Genomic DNA, 14,179 nt, shown 5'->3' with positions numbered 1-14,179 from the left:
TGCCAGTCAGTTCTAGACAAGACCATCCAATAGGCTAAAGTATCATTAATTCATACTTTTTCTCTTACAGTGGTCAGTTGCTGAAAATGGATCAGATTTTTGGAACAATGGCCAAAAATTGTACTTAGTCCTCCTAATGAACAAATGGGAAGTTGAGGCAACTATGGGTGATCTGACCCATTTTCCACTCTTAAACTCGCAAAGTCTCCTATAAGAAGGAATCTTGAATGACTACTATTTGAGGGTCCTAGTCTCAGGCCTACACACTGGAAGGTTTTTTAGAAGGATTTCTCCCACCCATTGGTATTGGCAAGACATTACAATTCAGAAGGATGTGAAAAGTTAATGAATGCATTATCCATCGCCATATAAAAGTTACTCCCAAACTCACTGGCTTAAGACAATAAACAATTATTATCTCGTGGTTTCTGTGGGTCAGGAATTCCGAAGCGCTTTATCTGGGTGGTTCAAGCTCAAGGTCTCATGAAGTCTCAGGTGAGATGTCAGTGAAGGCTGTAATCCTGTGAAGACTTGCTAGGGGGAGGCCCTGGTTCCGTGGGGACGCACTCAGATGATGCTGGTTGTCGCCGAAGGTGTCCCCACGTGGGCCTCCTCATGGCTATTTGTGTGTTCCTCCCAGCATGTCTGGCTCCCTCCAGAGTGAGGGATCCAAGAGAGAGCCGGGGGGAAGCTAGCTCGTCTTGTATGATCCACCTTATCATTTCTGCAACACCCTAATGGTTACATAGCTTAGCACTACTTAATGTGGGAAGAGATAACACAAGGGTGTGAACACCAGAACGTAAGGCATAATTGGGGATCATTTTCAAAGCTGGCTACCATGATGCCTTTTTGCCTTTATCAGGAATGATAAAGACCTGGGAGGAAAAAAAAAAGAAAAAGAAAAAGAAAGCATCTCTGTGTCTTATATCTCCATGGAGAAAGAAAGGGAAGAGGATGGAATTTTGCTATGAGGATTAATTTAGACAATAAAGAGAAAAGGCTTAGCTCAGTGTGTGGCAGAAGGTAGGAACTCAAAACTTGTTAGGGGCTCTTTTGTTCTCCCTCTTTCTTTCCCTTCAGGGTAATGAGACACCATCTGAATGACAGTTAAATGACCCCAACTCGGTGTGCGCCTTCCGTTCTGCCTCCCCTCCCGCGCACTCCAGCTATAGTTTCCAAATCCAAGGAAGGGATTCAGCCTTGGCGGTTTAAGTTTGTTTTCCCTGAGGAAGATTGACTGAGGCTTAATAAAGTCAGGATGTGTGAGAGACACTGCACTTCTTTCATATCTTAATTAGCAATTAATTAAGTGGAGGTGCGGGTGTCTAGGTATCTGACAGACAGGCTCAATAATTATCTTTTATCATTATTACTAATGGAAAATATGGTCAGGGTGGTTCAAGATTCCCCAGAATTTCAGCTTTAATTGAGCAACCCAGTGGAGAATCAAAATGAGCAGTCTGCCCTTTCCACATTGTTTTATTAAAAACATTTTGAAATTTGGCAGTGTCTTGCACTTAGGAGTTTTGCTGGCCTGTTATCCTGGGCTGTGATATTTAGCTAAGGATGGATGAAGCGGGTGCGTCTCCTTGGGATGGCCGGTCCTTCCAGGAAAGCTCACGTCCATATTGTGAGGACTGTGGGGACAGCATTTCATGAACACTCTTCTGCTCCCCCTCTCCTCAAGGAAGGTCTCTGTTTGGAGGTCAGAAAAGGACATCACTCCAAGATCTGAGCTGGAGAAGGGAAGGGAGGAGCTTTCCAACCTTGCTCTAGTGATGGTGGCCCCTGTCTCACGGAAGTTCCTTCTGGGAGGGGCAGAAAGGCCTTAAGTTGGTGGTGGGCAGCTTCACAACCTTGCGTTGCCACAGGAAGCCAGACAAATCAAGAGCGCAGACCCAGGCCACTGCTCACATGACTGAGGGGAAGGAGGCTGGGGCTTGGCCTCCGCCCTCTTCTGAGCTTACACACAGGGGGTCCTCTGCGGGTGCTCGCAGGGACCCCCACAAGCCGCTCCAAACCTTCAGTCTTCCAGAGGTGACCTTCGGCAGCCGAATCTATGTCAGACGAGCTTTTCACCCCAGAGACAGCGGCACGCTGGGGCCACAGGGGATCATGCAGGGTGACACTAGGGTCCTTCTCTGTCCCCAGGTGTCTGGTGTCTGTAGAGATTGTGCAACGCCTCCTAGGTGCCTGGCTACCTCATTATCACTATGCCCAGCTGGATTTTTCAGATGAAAGCCCTCCTGCTCTGCCTACCTGTATCAGGGATCTGATCTGAGCATCTGGCAAGTTTGGAGCCTAGTCAATATCACTCACCAAGTGGGTAATTTTCATTAGTCACAATTCATAGCTCCAACGTGCGATCATTCATCCGGTCTAACGCGAGCTTTGAGATCAGTGGGATAGCTCCTACGTGTGGGGCTGGAAAGTTCCGGCGTGTCCCCCTGGCTCTGTTTCTTGACACTTGGCTCTGCCTCTGGGGGGGCTGGGCTGTTAAAGGGCAAAGCTCCTTTTCTAGGACCAGGCTGCCTGTAGTTTCTGGCCTGCATTCATGGTGCTTTGAGCTGGTTCTTTACTGAGCATTCGCCGTTCCTTGACATCCTTCTGAGCAACGCTGCAATTTAATAACTGGAGGACGAGGAGATTCCGTGTATGAAAGAAGGATTAACAATGAGCTTTACAAGTCAAACTGTTAGCTGTGGTTCTCGCCAGGTCATGTTGGTTTTTTTTTTTTTTTTAATTTCCTTTGTCTTTTCCCACTTAATCTAAATTTCTTAACTTTCCTATTATGTTTCTATTTTGCTTTAATAGTGCGAAAGTAAGTGTGATTTTTAAAAATTTAGAGAGTACGGTTGTGACTTATTTTATCAAGTCTTATAGCGATGGTGCTTGGCAGGGAGTTCATAGAGAGTCTGTGAATTTAGATGGAAAAAAAGAAAATTATACCTGTCTTTTCACCAACCTCTAACAAAAATTTAAAAGTCCCTCTAATTTTAAATGTAGACAACAAGTCACGATAGTCTTAGCAGTAGCTGTAATTTTGTCTCCAATAGAAATCACAGATATTTTTATGTCTCATTACATTTGTTGCAGATAGGTTGAAATATTGTTCAAGCTTATTACTATTTTAAAATTATAGTACTTATTAGAGCTGCCAGCAAATCTGGTTATTTACTGTGTCAATAAAGAAGCACATATATTACACATATAATACAGCAAAATTGGTTTTTTAGTATTTTGATAACTGCATATCAATAAAATTGCAGTTTCCTCTAGAATTCCTATTCCTGTATATTTTATTTTATGCATTTATACTGTTATTCTGAGAAGGGGTTCAGAGACCTCAGCAGGCTAAAAGGTCCATGACGTGACAAGGGTTCAGTGGTCCTGGCTTAAGGGGGGTGGGGCGCACTGGATGTGTTGACACAGCCCCGATCCAGGCCCTGGGCTTTCTGTGCTTTGTCCTGCTGAATCCTTTCTAAAAGCCTACGAAAAAAGTGCTGCTACTCTCCCCATTTTAGAGTCAGAAGATGGAGACATAAAGAGGCTAAGTAACTCACCCAAGGTCATTCAGCCTCTAAGTGGCAGAGCTGATTAAGAGCTCAGGCAGGTGGAATGCAGATGGCCTCCTTTGTCCTTCCCTTGGTTCCCCAGATGGGTCAATATTGCATGTGCTACTTCATTTGCTTGTGTGTGGCCATGCCGGATAGAAGTGTGTTGCCTGGAAGTTTGATGGCGTGTGCTTGACCTTTCCAACTGGAATGCAAATACCGCAAGGACAGGGCCTGGGCCATTTTTCTTTATTTATCCCTCTGGAGTGCCCAAGGTAGTAGAATTAAGGGATTATATTTCCAGCACAAAGTTGACTGGCAAATATTATAGCATCTCAGCCATCAAAGTCCTCCCTGCCCACAACTTGTTATCTTCCAGCCTCACCTGGGGAGGCAGCATGTCTCTTTGGCCAACTGGTTGTTCTTATTCAGAATGTCCCTATTCCCGGCACCCACTCTGCCCTTTCCCTGCCCCATTGGCCTTTCCTACCTCTTTGCCCATGGCCTCCCAGCATATAAAGGGAGTGGAAGGTTCTGCGGACCAAAGCCCAACACAGATGGATGCTTCATTACTAGGAGGCCTCAGGTGCACTGGGCTTAAGTGATCACAAAACTCCATACCACCCCTTGGTATGAAGGGCATCCCTTGGGCTCCCCTTGGAGAGCACTAAGCTGGGCTGCATTGCATTTGCCAGACATCTATCACCAGGGTAATTTCCTGCCTGAGGAGGTGTGCTTGCCTCAGTGGAAGGAGCGAAAATGAGTCCAAAAAAGGGAAAGAGAAAGCTTTGGATTTAGGGTGAGCCCTGGCCTTCTCTTCATCTGATAAACAACCCCACCTTGCTCGTGTGGAGGGACGGGAGTATGTCTTCTTTCCCTTAACTGGCTCCTGCGGGCAGCTGATCGGCTAAGCCAGGACTTGGCTGGCAAAGGTGTCACCCTCAGGGCCAGAGGCTGAGTATATTTTCTCTGATGGCAGCTCTCTGGTCTTCCTCAGTGATAGCCAATTTCTCCTCAAAGGGCCTGACCACAACTATAGGACTGGCCCAGGGTGTCTTGTCTCCTTGGAACAAGTTCTGTTTTAATTTGTTACATATCATTGTGTCCCTTGGATCCACAATTTAAGGAGGATCGATTGCTAGAGTGGCACAAGGTCAACCTCCCAGGCATTTGAGGACGAGCTCTTCTCTGGTTTCAGTTGAGTTGTGAGCCAAAGCTCCATGGCTTCCCCATTGGTCAACATGAGCAGGGAGGACACAGGACTTGAACTCTGAGCAGAAGACACAGAACCTGAGTCCTTCTCTTTCATCAGGGGCAGGCCAGGTACTTCTGTGGGCCAGGGCCTGCTCTTGAGGCCTGTGACCCGAGGCAGGACATGGGGAGTCACCTAGTCAAACACGAAACGGATTAAACCAATGGTCTAAATCCAGTGAGAGCACCGTTGTCATCTTGAGTGGGATGACTCTTTTTTGGGTGACATTGTCCAAGATCAAAATCTGGAGAAGTAGCAAATATTTAACATATCTGAACCAGGGCAAAATAGGATAGGCAAAGCCAGAGGTCAAGAGCTTCGTGCATGTAGGAGTAGACCAGGAAGTTGGGTATAAGACCAGAACAAGGCAATCGGGACAATCAGGGCTGGAGTGTCCAAACTTACTCTGCTCAGATGCAGGACTTGGGGGAAATGGGAAAAGGAAGTACAGGATTGGAACAGTGTGCCCCTGGCAGTGTGATGACCAGGGCACTGTCCCTGGGGCTATGGTGGCTTGAGTAGAAGCTCAGTCTCAGCGTGACCTGAGGAGGTGGGGGGGAGTTCACGCTAGTGCAGGGGAGTACTGACGGTGGTTTAGCATGAAGTAGATCCTAGAAAACGAAGGTTTACTTTCATTAATTGTTCTAAATGTTCAAAAATTAAAATTTGATCTAAAAACCTGTCCCGGTATGAGCCAATGTTATCTAGCCTTATGTTTTAGAGATTGGGGTGGGGTTGATTCTTTTGGGGAGATACTATGCAGGGGATTGCTGGGCAATCTTCATGACTTGCCTCAATTCAACCTATGTTGGCATTTGGCCCACCACACACACATTTCCAAATACTCCCGGGGTCAGAGGGAGGAGGGAAGTCAGGACCACCTCTGATGCTTGCAGCTTCTCTGGGCCTCCAGGGAAGTTACTGATCTTAGCATGGGCTAGGAGGAAAACCACACTTTCAACTTTCTCACTCTCTCATATCTACGTTTAAACTGACATGGTGAGTTCCTCAAAGGCACAAATTGTGACTTTTTCATTTCATCTCCCCAGGGAAGGCCTGGTCACTATAGACAGTACGGCCTTGAGAAATTCTGGGGGGAGGCTCCCAAACAAAATCCCACCCCGCTTTCCGAGTCGCACTCATCCATCTGCAGCCCTCCCCAGGGAAAAGACAAGGAGAACAAACCCAAAAGGAACAACAGAAACAAAAACCACTTACTGATCCCTTATTTTCTGCCAGAGCTGAAAATCACTGAAGATAAAGAGATGAATAAGAAATGATTCTGGCTCTCGAGAAAGATCACAGTCCTTAGGGAAGACACAGTTGTGTGTATGGAAAGCTCTACTCGTGGGGCTTCTGTGTCAAGAGTTTAATGAAGGTATGAGCCCTGGGAGGGCTCACAGCAGAGCGCAATTGGATGAATGGAGAAGTGCCAAGGCTCAGAAATGGGAGAGAACATTCAAGGCTGAGAGGGCCAGTTGAACAGAGACCTGGCAAATCCTGAATCCTTATTTGAAATCCATTTCCTTGAGGCGAGGTTGCGTGTGAGATCCTTTCTGATTTGCATCATTGACATTCTAAAGAAACCTTCTGGGGATGGGTCAGAACCAAGAAGCTTCATCTTTAGGCCAGGCAGTTGCTTACATAGTATGATTGGAAGGTATTCGTATACCCTCCAAGTCCCTGCTCCGAAACTCAAATTTCTACTATTAGATTTATACCTTTGTCTTACTATTTGCCCTTTTCAGAGAGATTTGCATTTTATTTATTTTTTATAAAGATTTTAAAATTTATTTATTAGAGAGAGAGAGAGACAGACAAAGAGACAGAAGGAGAGGGAGAAGCAGACTCTCTGCTGAGCCGAAGGAGACACCCAGCTGTCCTGAGATTTGCATTTTTAAAACAAAACATAAAGTCACTCACACCATTGTATGAATTAGTCTCCTCAATTATTGGTCTGGGACACCAAGAGGAAAGGGGTACTTAATGACCACCATAATGAACATCAAAAGGAAAAAGGGAGTATGACAAGGCCATCAAAAATGGAGTTAAGACAAATTAAACCTGGCTCATACTTTCTGTGCTTTGATAAATAAGAGCTAAGGAGATGCCCACTGGCAAATGGGTCTCACATGTATAAGAGGGAGGGAGCTGGTACTGTCTTTGGTTTGTGTTCTTTGCTTTTGTACTCAGATCACAATAGTACCACGGTGATCCCAGCATCATCTAGTCCTTCCGTTGCCCCCCTATCGAGCACTGTTCTGATAACAGAAGCTCCATGGGAGACAACACACTCAGGAGCTGTGGGCCCTTCCACAGACAGGCTGTGGAAGAAGTCTCAGGCAGGCTTCTCCTCTTCTGCAGCTGAGCATGGGACTCCCCTTCTGGAGGTATCACTGATCACATCTCCAGACAAAATGAATCTGAAAGGTAACCTTCTAGATCATTCCGCTCCAGGTTTTGACTTGAATTTTTGAATGGTCATGCCGGACTCCCAGGAGGTCCAGAAACACCAGAACCTGAGGGTGGTGAAGGGAAAGGAAAGATTTTCCATTTTCCTTCATTGGTCAGCCTTGCCGTGAGATGACACAAGGCAGACCTCATTGCCCCAAGAGAGCTGGTGGCTCAGCAACAATGTTGCTCTCCTCCGCCTGCTGTGGCTGTCTACTCCCACCGACAGGTAGCCCTGGCCTGGACCTAGAAACTTTGGTCTCTAAGACAGAAAACAAGTGCCCCCTTCTGGCCCACAAAGACTGAGACTAGAAATTCCTCTTCTGCGCCCTTCCTCCACCAGCCTGGGTCCAGGCCAGCCTTCACTTCCCACCATCCCCTCCTCCTCCGCACCCGCAGCCACTCGCTCTCACTGGGCTCTTGCTGCCTGTTCCATCACCGCCTCTTCCTCCTCCTCCCTGGGTTTCCTGCACCCCCCCCGCCGCCAAGCCCTTTCCAGGCATTCTCCACATGGCCTCCAGAAGGATGGTTCTAAAGTAAATCTACTCAAGTTTTTTTTCCCCTCTGAAACCTCTCAAGGCTTAAGATGTGACCCAGGTCCTTCGTGATCTGGTTGCTCTCACTGCCCTGAACCCACACTGTTCCAGCCTCCCCTGCCTCCTCTCTGCCCTCCAGCCTTGCTCAGTCCCCATTCCCTTTCTCTTGCTATCCGGGCCCTTGCATCTGCTGTTCCATCTGCCTAAATACTTGTCCCTGCTCAAGATTGATTGTCCAGGATCCGGCTTCTCCAGGAATGATGGGCTGATCCCGACACTCCAGGGATGATGGGCTAAGTGCCATCCTCTCCACTGCCTCTCCCTTCCATCCTCCTAATTACCTTCTGAGAGGGGCTACTGTTGTCTACATATAAATGACATGTCCTCAGCACCCGGCTCTGTGCTTGGCCTGCAGAAGGTCCGTTAGCCTCAAATGCCAGCAAGACATGACCTTCTGTGGTCCCTACTGTGGCTTGGAGAACTCAACTCCGTCGGTCAAGCAAAAATGCCCACATTCTATACTCTTGTGTGCTGCTCGAAACCATGTGCAGAAGCAAAGCAAACAAGTGATTAAGTAATGGCAGGCAAGTATTTCACTAAGTGTCCTATCCAAATAAAATAACAGGAAAAGTGCCTTTCGGTACTGATTAACTGCAGCTGAGAATTAAAGATCATTTGTAACAAATCATTACAGTCAACTGATTAAAAATGAATGAGTTTGTAGAGAGAACCGTTGCTGAATCTAGGTCTGGGAAAAAAAAAAAAAGACAGTTGAAGCACATTAACATGAGATTCCCATCCTATGCACGAGGGGCCACACTGGTTTACCATTTTCCACCACTGGGGTGCCCGACAGCGGGAATGGCATGAATGAGAGTACAAGTTCGGCTTGGGGTTCCAACCCCGGGCCTGGCTCTGTAAGATTGGGAATGCTTCTCTAACCTTCCCTACCTATCTCTGAGAAAATAATAATGGGGAGAAGAGCACCACCACCGTTAGATTGAACAGTATAAGAAATCGCCGACATTTGGCTGTATTTGACCTACAGAAATGGCAATTTCATAGGGTTCTACAGAATGTTACCAAAAAGGGCTACCGTGGGGATCAAAATGAAATAATGATCGTAACTTGGAAGATACTCTGTAAACGCAAGGCTAGCGGGGAGTCTCTCCCAACATTAGAGCAAGAGCTTGGTGCTCAGCTTGGGGCCAGTCCCTGGAAATAAGAGACTTCCTCGTTTGCATGAATTAATGTTAGGTGGGAGGAAGGATAAAAGAGAAAGACCAGAAGAGGTAAAAGAATTCTTCCAACTTGCAAGCTAGGTCTTCCCTTTCTCAGCCCTTTCTCCACCTGGAACACTATGCATACCCCTGCGAGCATTTTATTTATAGGTATGAGCTTTATTTCACCGTGAATTTTTTTAAGAACTATAAATGAGGCTATTTCACTCTGAATTTATAGTCAATTTGGGGGCGAGAGAGACTGCCTGGTATCAGATAGGCTTAGCCCATCTCCGGCTCTGGGGCCAGCCCCAAATCTGATCTCTCACTCCCCTTGCTGTGCAAGGGGAGTACTGAGTACTCTGAGTACTGGCATGAAATGAGTGCTCGGTAAATGTGTTTAGTGGAATAAACGGAAGATGGGACGAATGAGCTCTCAAAGCCTGCTCGGCCTGTAGCCTGTCCCTTTGCCATCCGACAGAGCCCAGATAGAGGATAAAGGTCCTCTATGCCCACACCCCCAAGCCATGGAATTAGCATCTCTCTACATCTCCTGATTTGATGCAAATGATGGCAAGCAATTTCCTCATAATCACAAAATGCTTCTAATGAGACCGCTTATTCTTACTTTTAAAATAACTTCTACATGGCATTAGTCCAAACCCTTTGCTTACCAAATACTCCTGTATATATATATGAACCATCTATATAACACACACATAATTTTTTAAGCTCCCTTTCTGTCCGCATTAAAGACCTTATTGAGATTTAACTTATTTTACCAAATTCTCTCCAGTGCTTTTGTCCTCATTAGGCAAAAATGCATCCTCTGTTCAACCTAGCTAACTCATTTTCCTGAAGAGCTTAGTTTAACCCCACCCCTACTCCCCACACCCCCCCTCCCAACATCGCTCCCCCCTCCTCCCCACCCCTGGCCATGTGGCTTCATCCTGAAACTGGGAGACAGAGCTGAGGGCCAGCTTCATGAGCACAGAAGCATGTGCTCACACAGTAAATGCTTTCCACGGGAAACCACATTTAACATTGCTGTGGCCATCTTGAAATTCATAGTAATGTTTGCACAAAGGACCCCACGTTTTCATTTTGCCCTGGGCCCTGCAAAGCACAAAGCTGCCAGGGTTGGCAGAGATGGAGAGGTGTAATCCAGGAGCAGAGGGTTTCAGGGGAGGGTCTGAGGAGGGCTAAGCAGGTCAGCAGGGCAACTCCTAGGAAAGCTGAGAGTAAGGAGCGCAGCCTCAGAAGAGCCTTGCTGGGTGAGAGAAGGACTCTAGAAAAGGGAGGTTTGCTAAGGAATCTTGCGAGGCTAGAACTATCGGGCTCTCAGGGCTCCAGAGATCACTTGAACACGAAGGCAAGCACTTAGTCCTCCAACTTCTTCCCTCCCTAGGAAGGAGACTGTGTCTCCTAGAGCCAGCATGCAGCCAGAGAGTAAAACCAGTAACTGGAAAATTCTGACCGTTGTGTTAATGTGACACAGACTGGAACAGGCCATTCATTTGTTACTTATTCCTTTAATCAAGGCTTACTGAGTATCTGATGGGTATGCACTCTGTAGTTCGTGAGCAATTTCAAAGACGACAATAATTCAGTCTCTGGTCTGGGGTACTCCTCATCTCCAAAGAAGAGAAAGGCTTGTGAGTGATTGTGGGATACAATGTTATAACAAAGGCATAGTGAGGTAATTAGATGGGGCCATAGGGAGGTTACTGGTGATCTGAGAGGGAACAGCTTTGGTGGCCTGATGGAAGTTAAATTGGCCAGATTGCTATGGTGGGTGACACAAATGGGAGGTGAGGAGGTGGAGATTATAAGTTTAGATTTCTCAGTTAATGGTGTGGATTGCAGACAGGGAAAGAGAGGGAGTGAAACAGCTTAAGGTGGAGATAGAGTAGGAGGGAAATTTATTTAGGAGAGAAGAGACTTACAGCTCTTTGCAGACTGGGGAGGAAGATTTGCTGGAAATGGAGAGGTTGAAGGTATAAGTATTGAGGTTAAATGCCTGAAAATACGTGGATCTGTGCTTCCCACATAGTATTAACAAAAACAATAGCAAACACTTCTAGAGTGTTCACTAAGCACCTAGCTTGACTTTGATCGCCTTGTGTGTATTAATTCAATCTTCAAAGCCCCTCTGTGAGGTAAGCATCATTATTATCATTCCCATTATACAGATGAGTAAACTGAGGCATAGGGAGTTTAATTATCTCATCTAAGATCACACAGCTAATAAGTGGCAGAGTCAGAATTCAAACTAAGGCCAGCTCCAGGGAGCCCCAGGGAGCAGGACCTTAACAACCACAGCTTATGGCCTCTCCTGGAGGTACAGAAAGATTTTTGAGCCATAAGCAACTGCCTGGGAAGCTGATGTGCTAGAGAGGGTCATATGCACGATGAGTGAGGGATGTGGCAGGTAAGTAGAAAGGGAGTGTCCATGGAGGACAAAGTTCTGGTTGCTTCGAGAGTGGAATTGGAAAGCTATGAACACTGAGCCTTCCATTTGGGGTACCTGCCTGATTGTGTTGGGGCCGATTCCACGTTAAAACCTGTTAAACCCCTAGGGCCTGCCTGGGCCTACTTAGCCATAGTGACTCCATGTTGCCTAGGTAGACATTTTGTTGTTTAATAAATGCCTCAGCAGTTACTGATATCAGTTCCAGGTAACTATTGCTAAAACACATACCTAAAACAAGGCCATTTTGTTGTATCAGTTCCGGGTAACCGTTACTAAAACACACAGGTAGGAGACATCCAATCAGCCAAACCCACATATGTAGAGGTCTGCGGTTGTGCCCTATAAAACTAGCCTGTAAGACCAAAGGGGGGTCGCTGTCTTCGGAGGCGGCCCTGGCTGGTCAGTCTGACTTCTAATGCTTGGCATAGAATAAAGCTTTACATAACTTTCCCTTTGTCTCAGCCTCATTCCCCTGGCCGGTCAGTCTAACTTCCAATGCTTGGCATAGAATAAGGTTTTGCATAACTTTCACTTTGTCTCAGTCTCATTCCTTTGATAACGGACCCAACAATTGTTTTAGTCTCCCTTCAGCTTCTGGCAATCTGACTGGGACTGGGAGGTGAAAAAGATGAAAAGGATAAGGAGTGGAAAATAAGCAGGATAATCCAAGGGTAGGAGAAGGGGAGGAAGCCAGGTTCATTTCTGGGGTGCCCTCACTACTCGCTGGGTGCCCAACTCGGTGGGGGGGACTACAGCTTCCATGAGGAAGACCCAGCCGTCTCTTGGAGGAGCTCCCCAGGATAACAGGAAGACAAACACAAGAGGCTGCTTTGAGTCTGGGGTACACGTGGTGTGCATGAAAGGCTAGTGGGAAGGGAGCCCAGAGAGAGAACCTGCCAGGGCAGAGTCCACCAAGCAAGAAGCAGATCATCCGCATGTCTCATCTTATGGATGCCCCCTCTTTCCACTCTCTTTGTGAAGATCAGGACACAGCCAATGGGATGTGGAACTCCCCTCCAACCTGACTAAAGGCAGAAAGACCATGAGGGCAGAGTTGCTCTTCAGAGTTCAAAGTTTTAGGAAACTAAACTGATACCACACATCTAAGTCCCCAAGCTCGGTGTGCCTTTCAGGAGGCATTTCAAAGCGTGAGTGGCCTTTCATCACTACTGAGTCTGCAGGATGCGTTGTGACTTGTCAGGTCTCCCCGTGTCACCTCCATGTATGGCAGACACTCTGAACTGGAAAGCATTCTTCTTGAACTCTGGGGAGGTGTGAAGACTGGGACTCTGGGGAGGTCTGAAGACTTCCCTCTATTGTAGGAAAAGATACGGACACACCCGGAAGAAGGGGATTTCCCAAGATGGCCCCAAGGATGGACAGTCCAAGGCTTGCTTCAAGTCGGCCTCTCTGTTTTCCTCCTGGATAAGGCTTGTTGCTGAGCTAGAGTGAAATGAACAATTGGGACTGCTCTGCGAAGTGCTTGTCTCTCTCTCTCTCTCTCTTCCTTCCTCTGCACTTTACTTTGTCTTCCCAATTCATCCTCTGACTCTCTTTTTAAGAGCAACAACTGTCCAAATAAACACACCACAAATATTAACTGGCTTATGTGTGCCAGGGGACCGCTCTCTCCCAGGTAGCCTGACCTACCTCCTGCAAATCTGCTTCGTGGTGTCCTGACCCCAGAGTACCGGGTATAGTTCTTGTGAGCATCTCTGATCCCACCACCTCCTACCCCAGTGCCCTCCTCATCAGACTGACATTTCCCACCTGTAACACATTAAAGTCACGTGTCCCTGGATTTATTTGTGCTTGACCATAGCCATCTTCTTCGGGAAATTCCATAACCATGTCAATGCCTTCCCTGCAACCTTGAGCTTGCATAGCCTTCTCCTTAATTAGCAGCTAGCTCGCTGCGCTAATCCCTTAAAGCGGAAAAGATGAAGCAGAAGTTAGTGGTAAGGAAAGAACTTCAGAAAAAGGGAAATTGGGGCTGGTACTTGAAGGATGGGTCATCCTTTCTGACATATAGACAAAGAAAGGAAGCATGCTCTAGGCAGAAGGAACAGCATAGGCAAAGGCACCGAGGTGTGACAGGACAGAGTGAATTAAGGGAAAGGTACAGTCTCATGGGGTTAAAGCTTACACCTATGTATGGAGTGTGGCAGTGACATATGCGACCCTTGAAGTCATGTGAAGAGCACTGAATATCATGGTCAGAAATTTAGCCTTGGGCATGGCCCTCTAGACAACTGAGGTCCATGAAGAGTTTGTAAGACGATTTGAGTTTTAGAAATCTAAATGTGGCTGCGTGAAAGTTGGAGCTGGTGGGCAAAGACCCGAGGCAGAGAAGCCATTGAAATCCCACCCAGGCAAGAGTCTACCACAGCCAGGCTCTTAGCATTGCTTTTCCCCGTGGACCAGGCAGGCTATGGAATAGGCACAGGCAAGGCAGGCTTTCACCCAGGGGCTCTCAGCCCTGCTGTAGAGATGATTCTCATATCCTCCCGGGGGATTATCTCAGAATCCTGCCTCTCCGCCTCTCCTTTCTCAGGATAAAGTTGATTTTCTGAAAAATAAGCCCAGAGACCCTTGCTAGGAATGATGGCCGCACATGTACAGAGTAAGGTAGATGACCCCACCAAGCCAACCTCAAGATGCAGCTCCTCTGTGAATTTCTTCCAATATCG

At 47.0% G+C, this 14,179-nt stretch overlaps 1 protein-coding gene across 1 annotated transcript in view; it reads right to left on the bottom strand.

Annotated features, from left to right (window-relative positions):
• Nucleotides 1–7,338, bottom strand: part of LOC111150683 (tenascin R) — a 200,689-nt gene extending 193,351 nt beyond the window's left edge. The window contains exons 1-2 of the mRNA XM_022508231.1: nt 7,329–7,338; nt 6,874–6,877 (exon numbers count right to left, since the gene is read on the bottom strand). The gene's annotated coding sequence lies outside the window, so the exon portion shown is untranslated. The remainder of the gene's footprint in view (nt 1–6,873; nt 6,878–7,328) is intronic.
• Between the last annotated feature and the right edge of the window lie 6,841 nt (nt 7,339–14,179).

This window comes from Enhydra lutris, unplaced genomic scaffold (assembly GCF_002288905.1).
Source record: "Enhydra lutris kenyoni isolate GAN:26980312 unplaced genomic scaffold, ASM228890v2 scaffoldscaffold24, whole genome shotgun sequence".
Lineage (NCBI taxonomy): Eukaryota > Metazoa > Chordata > Mammalia > Carnivora > Mustelidae > Enhydra > Enhydra lutris.
Note: the sequence above shows the minus strand (reverse complement) of the source record. Positions and strands in the feature narration are given on the sequence as shown.